The sequence below is a fragment of the Ambystoma mexicanum genome, chromosome 3p (genome assembly GCF_040938575.1).
Source record: "Ambystoma mexicanum isolate Mex_15411 chromosome 3p, UKY_AmexF1_1, whole genome shotgun sequence".
NCBI lineage: Eukaryota > Metazoa > Chordata > Amphibia > Caudata > Ambystomatidae > Ambystoma > Ambystoma mexicanum.
This window is the reverse complement of record NC_090925.1, coordinates 658,362,844-658,378,694: the sequence shown is the minus strand read 5'-3', so window position 1 is coordinate 658,378,694 and position 15,851 is coordinate 658,362,844.

Sequence of the window (15,851 nt, the reverse complement as noted above, 5' to 3'; positions counted from 1 at the left end):
ATTTTCTTGCCTTTAGGCAGGAGATTCTTATGCTTACAGAGAGCTCTTAAACAATCAGCAGTTTTTGTAGCAAGGGACTCCTGGCTATAACTTTCCATAGTTGACAGATTAGAAAATAAACTTTTTAGTGATAAGCTTTGTGGTTAGTTGCACTAAGGTACTTAAAAGCACACTAAAATGTATACTGAATACAAATCCCACCGCTGTACACCAGTGTTAGGCAGAAACCTGTGCAGTTCCCTTAGGGACCACTGCAAAAAGTTTAAGACTACAGGAGTAAGCAGTAAACCCAATTGGTAGCAGTCTGTACCACCCAGATTTACCTGGTAGCTGTGGCTGAGCAGTCAGACTTCTCTCAAGAAGAGTTAGGCAGTATATAGAGTATACACAATAGGGCAGAAAATACAGTAGCACAAGCAAAAACTGACCAGAGCTTTGGTTTTAAAAGTATATCATTATTTATTTAAAACACACTTATGAAAATACACTGGCACTAATATATCAAGCAAGTTCAAACACAGTCACTATAAGTATATACACCTTCCTAGTTAATTATTAGAAAAACAGAGGTGAGCGTGTAACCATAAATGGCACTCCAATAATTCGTTAAAAAGGGAGAGAAAAGGCAGAGTATGGAAATAACACAGAACCAACACTTTTAAGAAACCACAGCAAGTCAAGAAAGGCAGGGTCTCCTGTAGAGCCAAAGTTCATAGGCCAGGCCCACTCTTGGAGAGAGCAAGGCGGAATGTGCCCAAGATGACACTGTGGAAATGCACTCAAAGTCTTTGCAGAAAAATGTCAAAAGAGGTTGGATCAGTTCAAAAAGATAAAGTTAGAAGGTTTGGAGGCCAACCCAGTTGGAAAGTCAAGGATTTACGAGACACCTTGGACAGTCCGTTGCCAGGGAGGCCAGGCGGGACACAGTACCTGAAATGGTGAGAAAGCTCCAGCAGTGGTAGTTGTTCATGGCAGCGGGTGCAAGTCGTGGCTTCGACCAGAGGAAGAGATGATCTCGACGAGGAAGAAAGCTGGAGGTCGTTGCACTGCCAGGGAACAAACCAGCCGCGGAGTTCCCGATTAAAAGGTACGATCCTTTTATTCGCGGTCAGTGGTGAAGCGTGGCTATCTGGCTGCTGGGGTGCTTGGCATGGGCGATTCGACCACGAGATGTCCTGGAAGGCGAAAAAGGCGAACTGGTTGGTCCCACCAGCTCAAAGGGAAGAAGACTCTCCTGGAAGAAGATCTCCTCTGTCGTCGGGGAAGTGGTGAGTTCATACAGCAGGGCTCCACCGGTGGTGTCGTCATTGTAGATGGCTCAGCTTCTCCCCTCTTCGGATTCTTTAGGTCCTGTGGCGACTTCTGAAGTTCCAGTCCCCAAAGCTCTGCTTATATGCAGAAAAACCCCCATTCAACAGCCTAGCTGTCACTCAAACATGCTAAGTGGTGAGCCGAGCGGCTCACCACTGGGCCAATCACACAAGGCAACTCAGTCCAGGGTGCCTAATCCCCCTCCCACACATCCTGTAGACCCCAGACAGAGTGGCACCATTTGGAGAGCTTCTGTGGAGAAGCCCGCCAAAATGGTGGAACAAAGGGCTCAACTTGGGTTAGAGTTTCAGAGACGAACACAAACGCCATTTTAAAACCAAGTTCTGGAAAAAAGACCCAACCAGGGAATTAATATGAATTAAATAACCCTGCCTTATCTTTAACATTGCACCAAAAAGTGGTGCGTTTAAAATGAATGGGAAAATCCCATAGGAAATATTCTGGTGGAATATTTTGAGTGATAACCACTGCCACCAGCCAGAAACTCGACAAGGGGGGACTGGACAGTGCCCCTTTGAAAACAGACCCAGGGGTAATCTAATTAACCCCTTCCAGTACTTCCACAATATGATGGTTTGTACTGGTTCTGTTCACAAATTTGGACTAATAAAGCCAATGGTGACTTTACATGCCCTGGGAGACAGTAGTCAGTCCCAGGGTATGGAGTCTATATTTGGGGGTCACTGTGACACCCCTGTGTTACTGCACTGAGGGTGCTGTGTAACACACATACAAAAAGAGATGATACCTTATGGAGTAAAAGACCCCATAGCCCATAAAACACATTCATAGTCAAAGGACATTCTCAAATCATGCCTAAGAGTGGGAGAAAAAGAGTCTCACTCTTAGCAGGAGAAAAGAATAAACCCCAAAAATCCAGCAAAGCTGCTGGGGGACTCACTAGGTTTGGGAAATTAGCCTTAACAGAGAATTCTACCTAACACCGCCTTACCACAAAAGGTGAAGGAGGTAAATATCTTGATTGTCCCTGTTTTATCTTTATGATTGCATTTTGTTTTGTAGAAGTGTGAGGACTGAGTGGCCCGTTTTACCACTACTCATCCTTGTACTTCTGTGAAGTAAATCCAATTTGCGTCTCTGTCAGAGTGGCTAACTACCATGTATCTAATATTGAGCTTTGTGGCAGAAGACATTTGGCTCCCATGTCACAACTCCACTAAGGCTTGGCAACACAATGCATGTGCGATTCTTTGCATGTGTTCTCCACATTGTGGTACCACGTTTTCTCAATGATTGCTCCCCTGTCCATGATATGCTTGCTGTAGAACACATGATCTTCTCACATCTCAGTCGGTCATACAGCACACAAAATGGTTTGGGTTTGTGACAAGAACAGCACAAACAAGTATGCCACTAGGTCACATGTCTATTCCAACATGTTGGAATTCAAAATTGCATATGTTTGACCAGACGTGTGAGCAATGCTGTGAGTGAGTACAACTACCTTAAGAGTCCAGAATTGTATCTGCCCTTTTTCACCCTGAACCAGTGGATCTTAAGCTCAATGCCTGATGTTTGCTAAAGCTCATTGTGAAAGCCAAACAGTGTGTGAGCCAAAGCTCTGCATCACTGAGTGAGGTGCACCCATTGATCCACTTGCTCAAAATGAACCTGAACCTGTGAGCATCAGACTTGTGCATCTGGTGAGAGAATTGTCCGCACTCTTTTGGATTGAACATGTAAAAATGCATGAAAGAAAACATGAAGTATATTTTTGTGTCATTCCTTGACCCCCGTTACAAGGTTAACTTGATTGCATGCCAGGCAATGGGCTGTAGGACAACACATACATAAGACATTGTTTGGAAGGTGACAAACTGCACCAGATAGGTATTTGCAAGAGTGTTTGCTTACATAGTAAAGGCTTGAAGAACAAGCAAAAGAAACAGCAACTGAATATTCCCAACAGCCAGTAAGAAAGTCCCTTCTGCACCACATCTGTCTAAGGGGCAGGGGCAAAAGATGAAGGGGGGTACAACTCTTACACATACCACCCTGTCAGATGGACTTGCTTCATGTGTCAATGGGCCTCATTACGGCTTTGGCGGTAGCAAAACGGGTCCGGGTTCCCTGAATGGGGTATTACCGGGCCATTCCGAATTTGGAGGGCCCGGTAATTCCTCCCTCAGGGAACCTGGGCCCAGACAATCCCCATTCCCATTCGAGCCCCCATAGGGCTCAATGGGAATGGGTCCAGGGAGCTAACAACGGGCCGGCCCTGGTTAACTCCCTGGCCCCCTTAGCGGGTCCCGCGAGGGGACCTCGTAATCAGGCGGAATGGGTTTAACGGGTCCGCATCCATTAGCAGCACCCGTTAACCCATTCCGCCAAGGCCGTAATGAGGCCCAATGCATCTTGGCCTGGAAGAGCAACAGGTACTGGTAGTGGGCTTACGACTACTCAGGATGCATATTTGAGGGGCACAAAACAGCGTGGCATGGTCAATGACCCACTGCACTATTCTTTCTCCAAGCTGTGTTTGAAGACAGCAGAATTTGTATGTGTAGATATTGACAGCCTAAGCTGCCTGCGGCAACTTTACAGTCAAAACATGTTGGATTTGCTGCTGGAATTATTGTTTCTGACCGCAGTGGAAGCTCCTATACAGCTTGTGTATAACAAATGGCCTTCATTAAAACAAATATGAACCATATTCTAGTAGACTATGTCAAGATATTGTTGCTTTCGAAAGCAAAGCATCAGGATCTTCAAATTCAGCAGCAGATCATGGTTAAGTCAGTGCTATTCTTTTTGTTTACTGTGCCTTGGTTATATTTATACAAACCTTTGGCACATAAAACAATCATAGTACAGAATGTCAACAACCAAATAGATTAAGACAGCTAAATTACAAAAAGAATTAACATAGGTTAAAAATAGGTTCATATTCACAGTGGCTACATTTATAAGTAGACACGAACATTGATCAAGATGTTAAAACCAATCAGATTAAGAACTGTGACAATTCAGAAATACAAATAAAATGCATTTAATGTCTCTAAAACCTCCACAAAATTCATCAGGGTGAGGGGACTAAATTGAGTGAGGGTTCCCAGAAATGTAAAGCACCTGCTGATATTAGAATGGATTTAGCCTGAAGAAGTTGCTCCAGAATTGTTTTGTTTCTATAAAATGGATATAATATAATACAACTGGAGTAGCTTGTTAGATAATGGAGCCGATTCATGTAATTAATGTGCGCTGAAATTTTCAGCGCAAGAGTGCGAAAGCGTGCGAATCGCAGTGCAAGTGTGAAAATCGCAGCGAAACCCGCGCACAGCGATTCATGGAAGTCCGTGCGCGAGGAAATTCCAGGATATGCGCCAAAATTCTGCATGGCGCACGCTGGCACACACGTCTCCAAAAAGCGTGCGCTAAGCGCACAGCGAAATCGCACATAGTGCGGCGCACACAACAAAAGTAGGAGGAGCAAGGGGGCGTGACAAGCGGAATGGGGAACAACTCGTGAAAATGTGGACGTCACGGGGGAAGTACAGGAGGCAAGTGCATGGAACGCCCACACGCACGTTCAAAACACGTATTCATGGAATCGAACGGGGCTAACGCGTGTGCCAAAAATAACGCGCTAATCCGGAAACACGTACGCCAGCAGGAAGCAGGCGTACGTGAACCCGTGCAGCATAAAAGTGCACACAAACAACAAACAAGCACAGACGCCAGGATGAATATACCGTTCCTAGCAGCAGTGGTCGTGGGATACCGCAGGAGGAAGAGGAGGATAGTCAGGCCCAGAATTTCTACACCTAGAACCAGCCTTTTTGGGATACCTGATGACCAGGTGTATGGGAGGTACAGGTTTACACCTCACATAATACTCAACCTGGTCAGTGAGTGGGAGGATGACCTCACATCACCCACCCTGTGCTCCCAAGCAGTCAGCCTCCTGCAGAAGGTCCTCAATCTACTGCACTTCTTGGCCACTGGATCATTTCAACAGAAAACTGCTATAGTGGGGGGGTGTCACAGGCCAGGCAGTCACGCTGCCTACACCAGGTGTTGGCCATCATGACTGCACGCCCATCAGTCCGCAGGCACATATACCTGCCCAGAACACCTGCAGAAAGGCAGGCTGTCGTCCAGGATTTTTATGGGGTGAGTGCTGGGTGCCATTGACTGCACCCATGTGGCTATACGTCCCCCCAGGGCATCAGAGCACATCTACAGAAACCGCAAGCACTGGCATTCCATCAACGTCCAGGTAGTATGTGATGCCAAGGGAATATCACCTCATCTATATGCCAACTATCCAGGGTCCACCCACAACAGTTTTATTTACAGAATGTCAACCCTAAACCGGGACCTAGGAGCTGGGCGGCATGGCGATACATGGCTGCTCGGTGAGTATAAATGCCACAGCACATGCATGCATGTCAGATACTGAGCAATGTCACAACCCCACTAATGATACCATCACCACCTCCCTAGGGGACTGTGTCTACCCTCTGAGCACCCACATGATGACGCCAATTCGGAACCCACCACACCACCCGAGGTAAGATACAACACAGCCCACATTGCAACCCGGGGCATAGTGGAGCGCACATTCAGAGTGCTCAAGTCACGCTTTCGCTCCCTTGACCGTTCTGGCGGGCAGCTGTTACACGCTCCCCCAGTAGTGTGCAGGATCATGGTGGCAGCATGTGTCCTGCACAACGTTGCAACATGCCGGGGCCTGCCCGTGGAAATGGTGGTGCCCCCACATCCCCAACCACAAGCACGCCCGCTGCTCATGGGAGGGGAAAGGGCACGGGGTGAGGCAGCCTGTACACAGATGGTGGATAATTACTTCACCTAAAATCACACCCCTGTGGAGTGCACACAGCCCTGACACATGCCAGCTGACAATCAATGATGATGACATAAGGGACAGTCAAATGTCACAACCATACCAGCGTGAGATTGGTCACCTGGAAGTGTTACATTGTGTGCCCTACCTACACAAACACCACCAATGCTGTGTCATCAAAAGACACAATTCTTTGCTGCAAAAATCATTACCCCCTTGCAAAATACAACATGACAACAGTGCCATGTCACCCAACCCCTCCCCAGCACCGCCACCCGACACACCATGGCATGTCATGCTATGTGAGAGCAAACAAATCAAAACCCAAAACATCACACAAGTGTCAAAGTACAGTGTCCTCAATGGAAACTGCCCACACACAATATGCTCCCAGTAATGTAGAACTAACAACACACATGACCAAATACTTACCAACAATACAATGCAGCTACACAACCTCAAACATAGCATAAACATGACAGTACTAAGTTAAAGTAGTGGTAGTCTTACAACCTGATCATGCAGCACATCGTCCACTTCCAACTGTACAGTGCTGCTGCCACACACATGTCCAAGTGCACTGCTTACAACATGAACTCCATCTCCAAAGTAGACAGGCTTGTGAAGACATGAGGAATTAACCTGCAAATTAGGCGAAAGACATGGATGCACAAGCATATAGCAATACACCATGCAGTGTACAATTCAACAACAATATCCACTAGGAATGTATACACAGTATTGACTATGACTGCCCACACAGCTCATGGGAGTCCTACGTCACTGTGTAAGTCAATGTCACTTGGGCACACCCTTTGCAAGCCCATGGAAACGGGAAGCAGGAGGGGTGTGTGTCTCACGAACCCAAGCATCTAACCCAAACTCAGGACAAGCCTCCATGTGCCCAGCCGGAATACAGTGGATGCCCACGGGAGCCACACAAGGCAACACACTGCAAAAAAAGAAATAATAAAAATCAAAAATCAAAAATGGCCATGTGGGGGCTGGGGGGGGGAGGCCACCCAGGAGGTCCGAGGACAGGGTGCGCACCAATACCCACTTGTGTGGATGTTGGGAAAAAAAAACACCTCCATGGGTTCATGGCCTGCACGGCTATGCCAATGTGGGAGAACTGCTACTGTCGCTATCATCACCCTCTGCTGCTGCCACAGGAGGTGGTGCTGCCACAGGAGGTGGTGGTGCAATGGGAGTCAGCCCACGCAAAGCACTGGTATGGTCCTCCATGGCAGCAAGCATGTGGGTGTGGAAGGTCTCGTTTTGGAGGATTATAGTGCGGAGATCCCCATGCAGCACCTGACGTGATGCACGGATCTCCTCCCGAGTTGCCTGCATCTCAGCTGAGAGTGAACGTGTGAGCTGCTCCAGCTGCTGTTCTGTCCTCAAGTTAGTGGAAGCCTCAAAGTCAACAAGAGTCTCCCTGAGGTGATGGAGTTCTACCCTCAGGGCTTCCCTGTGGCCCTGGGACTCTATTGATATCGATTGGCGTAGAGTCTCCAGTGCCGCCGGTCTGTCCCTGTTGGACGCCAACATGTCCTCCCTGTGTGATTGGTAAATGGAGTCTGTTGCCTGCTGTAGTAGCTCCATCTGCCTTTCAGGGGGGACAATGGAAGTGGCCACCCTCTCCGTTGCTTAAGCCATCATCTCAACTGATGCTGCCTGTTGGGTTGCCATACCGTAAATGGATTGTTCCCATGCGGTATTGCCTGGTGGCGTATGGCCACCGCGTCGGCGGGCACCACACCTGTTTGGGGCAAGGCGATCTGCACCTTGCTGTGTCGGCACTGCCTGAGGCTACAGGACTGCATTCCCCCTCTGCTGGTACAGGAACAGGATCAGATGTTGTGGAGTGTGACCCTGCATCCGTAACCGCCAAAGGCAGACTTACCAACACTGACATCCCCATAGAGGGTTCTACCCCTGGTACAGGTGGGTTGGACAGAAAACCCTTACCTGCGACGGCACATAGGTCTCATCATCAGAATCAGCACCTGAATAGAGGTCTGGGGAGGTGCACCCAGAGGCACCCCTCGATAGAATGTTCTGCAGCAAGATTGGGTTCTCACCCACCACCACACCACGTCCCCCACTGGTGCCCAGTCGTGCCTGAGATTCCTCCTGGGTCTGCACCATCTCCTCAACCTCAACAGCATCAAGTGCGTCATCCCCTGCAAAAACATGAAAGACAAAAAATGGAAACAGGCATTAGCACCATAGCACACAAATAGGTTTGACAAGCTACAAAACCATGATTTACACGATGTCCCACATGACTATAACCCTCCCATGCATGCACTGTCATGAGTTTGAAGGGGACCCAAAAGGCAGACACTGATGACACCTACATGGAAGAGCAACACATTTGCTGCATGCTGGGTAGCACTGCCATCACACATTGGCCTGTGAGAGGCGTGTCCAATACACATAAATGACACATGCCATCACACAGATGGCATGTACCATAGCCATGGTACATTCCACAAGTACATCCATATGTCAGTGAATGAATACTGTCAGCCATCCATGTGAGATGGACATGATGAGATGAAAAATGCTACACAGTGTGACAAAATAGGCATGTGCCACACACTGCAACACATCCAGTGTACACAAATACAGTGATTGCAGGCCGATGTACACATCAATGGTTTGTCACTTCAACATGACAGGAAACAACTATCATGTTCCACATTCAAACAGGCCCCACAAATTCCTGTGATCAGGCCAATACTCAATTAGCCTGAATGGTCAAATCATTCCTCTAACAAGGTAACACATGTGGTCCAATGTGGGGTTCATCAGTGAAAGAAGCATGTCACAAATGTGACAATAGGGCTGAGGAATGCGTACCCAAAGTGGGAGAATTGAAACAATCAGCCTGAACGAACACTGAAAAATACAAACAATGTTGTTGCAAGATGCCACTTCAAGGGCAACTGCCGTAATGTTGAGCCAAATTACTAATGTGGGCAGAAGGGATACTGTCACACCCAAATCCAAGGCCGCTGAATGTTTTGGATGAAGCACATGGGTGACCCATACACTCAGGCACACACACCCTCACCCGGCACTCAATCAGAACCCGTCACCCAAACAACATACACATGCATGGGCACTCACCGGACAATGCTTCATAATCAGGTAGTCCTCCCACACCTTGGATCTGTTCCTCTGTGACGAAGGCCCCAGCAACAGACTCATGTTCAGTAAGTTTCTTGTCCTCTTGTGGAGACCCACCGCCAGTCACCAGAGTAGCGGCATGATTTGAGGCAAGCTTGTTCTTTGCTCTGCGTTTCAGGTCATTCCACCGCTTGTAGCAATCATCAGCTGAGCGCCTCACAAATCCAAGGGCACTTATGCGGTCGGCGATCGTCTGCCAGTGTGCCTTACGTTGACCAGGTGTGGTCTTGCACCCTGCAGTCACCAACATTTCGTGGCTATGTGCCGACACATAGCGCACAATGCATTAAGTTCCGGATCATTGAAGCAAGGCTTCCTTGAGGTACCGGAGTATGTGGCCGTGTCTGGGGTCTCAGCCTGTCGTGCCAGAGCACCCTTCTTCCTCTTCTTTAAAGGTGGAGCAGAGCCAGAGTGGCTTACACCGCTCTGGTCAGTAGGGGCAGAATCACCGGTGGACTGGCTAATAGGAGTGTGGGAAAGCACAATGACCATAGGTCTTGATGCAGGCATTGGTTGCAGGGTAATGTTGGCAGGGGGAACGTCAGTTTGATGGACTGGGACTGACACTGTCCTGGCTGGGAGAGTCATAGCTGGGGCGGATGGAACTGCAGTGCCCCTGCAGCCTCCCCACCCTGCATACTTGGGGCAGCAGATGACATAGCTGCCCCAGATCCACGTGGATTGGTGACAACAACTTGCACTGCCACACGTGGCCTAGACTTGCTGACCTGGGAGTCAGCCAGGGAGTCATCCTGTGCCAGGTCAGGTGCCACAATGGGCTGGTCCAACAGGGGCTGAGCTTGGATGGTGTCAGCCACGTTTCCCTCAACCATAGGGGGGGGGCATGGGTGTCCCTGATTGTTCCTCCACACATGGGGGCATAGGGGCACCCTGCAAATCCAGGCCACGTCCCCTACCGCGCCCACCATTGCCACCTTTTGAGGGTCAGCCACCTTTGCCTCCCTTACCGCTTGGTCGCCTCCCAGCCATGGCACTGATGTTGTTGTGCGTATGGGATTTGCAGTAAACTATTGTCCTGGGCAATTGGGGGTGAAAGGGGTAGGATACCAGATGGAATTCGTACCCTAATGCTCTAACAAGGCTGTCTGTGACCCCTGGGGGAAGATGGTGGGTCACGCAACGCACAGGCAGCCCAAAATCAAACATAAACGTGCACGCAACCCCTTGTCGACCACGTGCGTGAAAAAATGAACTCGCACTACGCTGTGGCACCCAGAAACACAAAAATAAGCGTACGCGTAATACACGCAGCCTACAATGACCCCTGAAGGGGAACGCGACACACGGGGCAAGCACAGTTGCTAAGTACGTGCAGAACTCACCGTCTGCCTGGAAAAAGAATGTGAAAAATACGCGCGTGTGCGCGTTGGCAACACCCCCGCCAACAGAAGAATTGTACGCTGTCTGAGGAGACAGGACAAAAGGAGAAGTGAACTCTGTTTGAGGAAACAGGCCCAACAAAAAATCAGAAAAGAACTGTCAGAGGTAAAAGGGAGTACGAACTTGAAACGCTGTGAAGTAATCGCGTGTGAACTGACAAGAAGTACAGATTTCACCCACTCGCTCTCCACGAAAAGCACTTACAAGGAAATGGCGTCCTACACGCAGCTTTTAAACCGGCCCACACTTACACGTCAGAGACGCGTGTACGCAGGCGCTTTCATCCAATTACACACGATGACACTCAGACGTGCAGTTTTTCCACGTGTGCTCTGTCATCACGTGCTATGAGGGAAACGCCCGCGTTTCTGGCAGAGGCAGTTGCGTCGGAGGCAGTGGCAGGCTCAACGTGGGAGGCATCATGGCTCGGGGCCATGTACACCAGAGGGGCAGGCATCGGCCGGAGGGCTGGAGGACCCTGGAATGGGAGTGTCTTCTGTGTGGCAGCGGTTGGGCCAGCAGATAGGTGCGGAGCGGCGGCGGGCGGTGGAGGCACGGCTCACAATGGTCAGGGAGGAGAACTCCATGCGCAGGGCGCTGAGGCGGGCTGAGTGCCTCGAGGGAATTTGCAGGGAGTTGAAGGTGGACATGGCGTTATCCCTGCGAGACCTCAGGGCCAGAAAACAGGCCCGCCTCCAAGACATTGAACAGGAGTTCGATGATGCCCTGGCCCATGACATCAACAAGTGAGCCGTTGGACTTGCCCGCCGCCATTGTATATAGTTCATTAGTGTTAATTTTCATTTCTTTTTTCTTTCATTTGGGGCGCATGGACTATGCCCCAAATTTTTGTATATAGTTAGTAATTAGGTAGGTTTCATTGTAGGTTTCATTTATGTCGTTGGGCTCATGGACCCTGGATTTGCTATTTGTACATAGTTTTACAGTGGATTTTTCTCCTTCATCTTTATTTTTCTTCACCATGGAGCAATGGATATTACGCTTTTCTTTCCCTTTGGATTTGCTTTGTTGGACGGTGACTTTGGACACATTTTCATTTGGATTAATTTGGATTCTCATTTTTTTTATTTATCATTTTTTGGGACATGCTGCATTTTGATTATTATTGGCATTATTGTGTGTTTTTATTTCATTCCCTTCATTTTGACTTGAATACATTTTTGTTTCTTACTTCAATGTGTGGTCTTCTCTCATTGGTTTCATACATGTCAAAATGTGGGTTTTCTCAGTCATGTGTTGCCATTGTGTGGGTCTGACAGACTTGTACTCATGAGCATACTGCTTATTTGTGATCTATCATGTAATGATGATTTCAATTTGGAGTGGATGTAAAGCTTGGTTGGGTGTTTGGACTGGGGTGCTGTGGGGTGGGATTTGTGTGGCCATAAGAGCCAGGGATCTGGATTGTGATGACGTGTTGGCTGGGGGACATGTGTCGGGGCCTGCTGGCAGGTGCCTGTGAATGATGGGGGGTGGGGGTACAAGGGGTCATGAGTGGGACATGTGTGGAGGCCTGCTGGCAGGTGCCCTGACTGCTGGGGGGTGGGGGTGCAGGGGGACATGTGTGGGACATGAGTGGGGTCCTGCTGGCAGGTGCCCCTGACTGCTGGGGGGGGGGGTGCTGGGGGACATGTGTGGGGACCTGCTGGCAGGTGCCCCTGACTGCTGGGGGGTGGGGGTGCAGGGGGACATGTGTGGGACATAAGTGAGGGCCTGCTGGCAGGTGCCCCTGACTGCTGGGGGGTGGGGGTGCTGGGGGACATGTGTGGGGGCCTGCTAGCAGGTGCCCTGCACTGCCTGGGGGTGGGGGTGCTGGGGGACATGTGTGGGGGCCTGCTGGCAGGTGCCCCTGACTGCTGGGGGGTGGGGGAGCAGGGGCACATGTGTGGGGGCCTGCTGGCAGGTGCCCCTGACTGCTGGGGGGTGGGGGTGCAGGGGGACATGTGAGGGACATGAGTGGGGGCCTGTTGGCAGGTGCCCCTGACTGCTGGTGGTGCAGGGGGACATGTGTGGGGGCCTGCTGGCTGGTGCCCTTGACTGCTGGGGTGTGTGTGTGCAGGGGGACATGTGTGAGGGCCAGCTGGCAGGTGCCCCTGACTGCTGGGGGGTGGGAGTGCAGGGGGACATGTGTGGGTGTTAGGGAGAATTCTCTGTTTAGGCTGAATTTCCTAACCTAGTGAGTCCCCCAGCAGTTTTGCTGGATTTCTGGAGTTTGTTTTTTCCAACCTGCCAAGAGTGAGACTCTTTTATCCCACTCTTGGACATGAATGTGGTTAATTCCTTTGAATGTCAAAGTGTTCTATGGGCTATGGGGTCTTTTACTCCATAGGGTCTCATATGTTTTGCTATGTGTGTTACAACGCACCCTCTGTGCCGTAACACTGGGGCGTCCTAGAGGACCCCCACTATAGACTCCATACCCTGGGACTGACTGCTGTCTCCCAGGGCAGGTAAAGTCACCATTTGGCTTTACTAGACCTAAATTTACTAACAGAGCTAGTACAAACCATCCTATTGTGGACGTACTAGTAGGGGTAATTCGATTACCCCTGGGTCTGTTATTCGAGGGGGTACTGTCCCGTCCCCCCTCGTCGAGTGTTGGCTGGTGGCAGTGGAAACTACTTGTTATATTCGACCCCGAATATAACTCTATGGGATTCTTCCCATTGTTGGAGGTTAATACTTGTTCTCGTTAGTCTCTAACATACCACCGGTTTATTTGTCTTAAATAAATCTATCGGTTGGTATTTTCTGCCAGAACTCGGTTTTTAAAATGGCGTCTCTGTTCGTCTCTGTGACTCCTAAACCAAAGGTTGAGCCCTTTGTTCCACTTTTGGCGGGCTTCTGCACAGAGGCCCTCCAAAGTGGTGCCATTCTGTCTGGGTACCACAGGGAGTGTGGGAGGGAGTTTAGGCACCCTGGACTGAGTTGCCTTGCCAACTCAAGTCGCACTCTGGTGTGATTGGCCCAAGTGGTGAGCCACCCCGCTCACCACTTAGCGTGTTTTGATTGACAGCTAGGCTGAATGAATGGGGGTTTTCTGCATAAAAGCAGGGCTTTTGGGACTGGATCTTCAGAAGTCGCCACAGGACCTAAGAATCCAACGAGGGTAAAGCTGAGCCGACCTGCAACGACGACACCTCCGGTGGACCCTGCTGAACCGACTCACCACTTCCCAACGACAGAGGAGATCTCCCAGCCGGAGAGTCTTCTTCCTCTGACTGGTGGGCACAACCAGTCCCCTTTGCTTTTTCTTCGCTTCCAGGACGTAGTGGTCGAATTGCCCGTGCTGAGCACCCCGGCAACCGGATAGCCACTAACCACTGTACCGCGACCAAAAGGTGGTGCCTTGTGACGGAGCACTCCGCGGCTGGTCTCTTCCCTGGTGGTGCAACTATCTTCAACTTTCCTTCGATGACAAGATCATCTCTTCTCTTGGCAAAGCCCCGACTTGCATCCACCACCAGGAACAACTGCCACCGCCGGAGCTGTCTCTCCACATACAAGGTACCGTGTCCGCCTGGCTTCCCTTGTGACGGTTAGCGTGAGGTGTCTTAATCCTCGCCTCTCCATTGGGTCGCCTCCAAGCTTTCTTAACTTTCTGTTCTGAACAGGTCCAATCTTTCTATAACAATTTGCGACAAAGACTCGAAGTGCATTTCCACTGTGATATTTTTTGGGACATATCGCCTTGCCTCTCACCGAGTGGGCCTGGCCTCTGAACTTTGCGATCTACAGTAGACCCTGCCTTACTTGCCTTGCATTTGTTCGTAAAAGTGTTGGTACCGAGTTGATTTCATACCCTGCCTTTTCTCTCCCGTCCTAACGAATATTAGAGTGCCATCTAGGTTAAAGCATTCACCTCTGTCTGCAAATAAGTGGTGCCGTTGAACCTAGACTTGTCGAACTATTGTTAGGGGGATTGATTTACTTATAGTAATTGTAATTGAAGTTGTTTGCCGTATTAGTGCCAGAGTGTTTTCCATAGATGTGTTGTTATACATAAATACCTATATATCTTGACACCCAAGCTCTGTTCCGTGTTTGCTTGTTCTACTGTGTAAATTGCCCTATTTTGTATACTCCACATACTGCCTAACTTTTCTTGAGAGAGGTCTGACTGCTCAGCCACAGCTACCAGGTGAATCTGTGTGGTACAGACAGCTACCAAGTGGGTTTACTGCCAACACCTGTAAGCCTTAATCTTTTGCAGTGGTCCCAGAGGGAACTGCACAGGTTTTCCGCTTAACACTGGTGTACAGCGGTGGGATATGTATCGAGTATACAGTTTAGAGTGTTTTTCAACACTTTAGGATAACTAACCACAAAGCTTAGCACTAAAAAGCAACTTTCAAAAAACATGTCTACTATTGAAGTTTACAGTCAAGAGTCCTTGTCAGGTGAAAATACTGAGAGTTTACGAGCCTTCTGTAGACAAGAGAATCTTTCTGTAAGAGGCAAGAAAGTAGAACTGATAGCGAGATTGCTGGAAAACCAAAGTCTGGGTACTGGTTCAGAGGAACCAACTTCTCCAGCAAATGTAGATACCAGTAATGGTGTTGACCTAAATCAAAGTTCTGATGATAGTGATGAAGAGGCTGAAGAGGAAGGAGAGGCTAACAAAACTGTCTCCCCTGCTCCTCTGTCTGCCTTACCAGCTGTACCTACAGGGCCTACAACAGGTCCCACACTAAGTCCTCAAGTCCTTGAACTAGAAAAAATGAAAATAGACTTGGAATTCAGAAGGATTACTGCTCAAACTGAACAAAAGCACCAAGAAATGCAACAAATTCTTAGGCTTAGAGAAATGGAGCTCAAGCATGAGTTAGAAATGAAAAAGTTGTCTGTCGAAACTGCTTCTGTCTCTGGCTCCTCTAGGAGCTCCAGTCCCAAAAGACCCCGGATGCCGAAGGAATTAATTGGTATGTATGAACCAAAGTTGGACTCCATGGACTCATGGGCTCCAGAACATCACAGGTAATGAGTTGCTTACCTGGTTGTTCTCTAGGCTCCCCCTGTTGCAACTGATGTGGTAATGGAGTTGGGGGAGGAGGATAGGAAAGAGTACGAA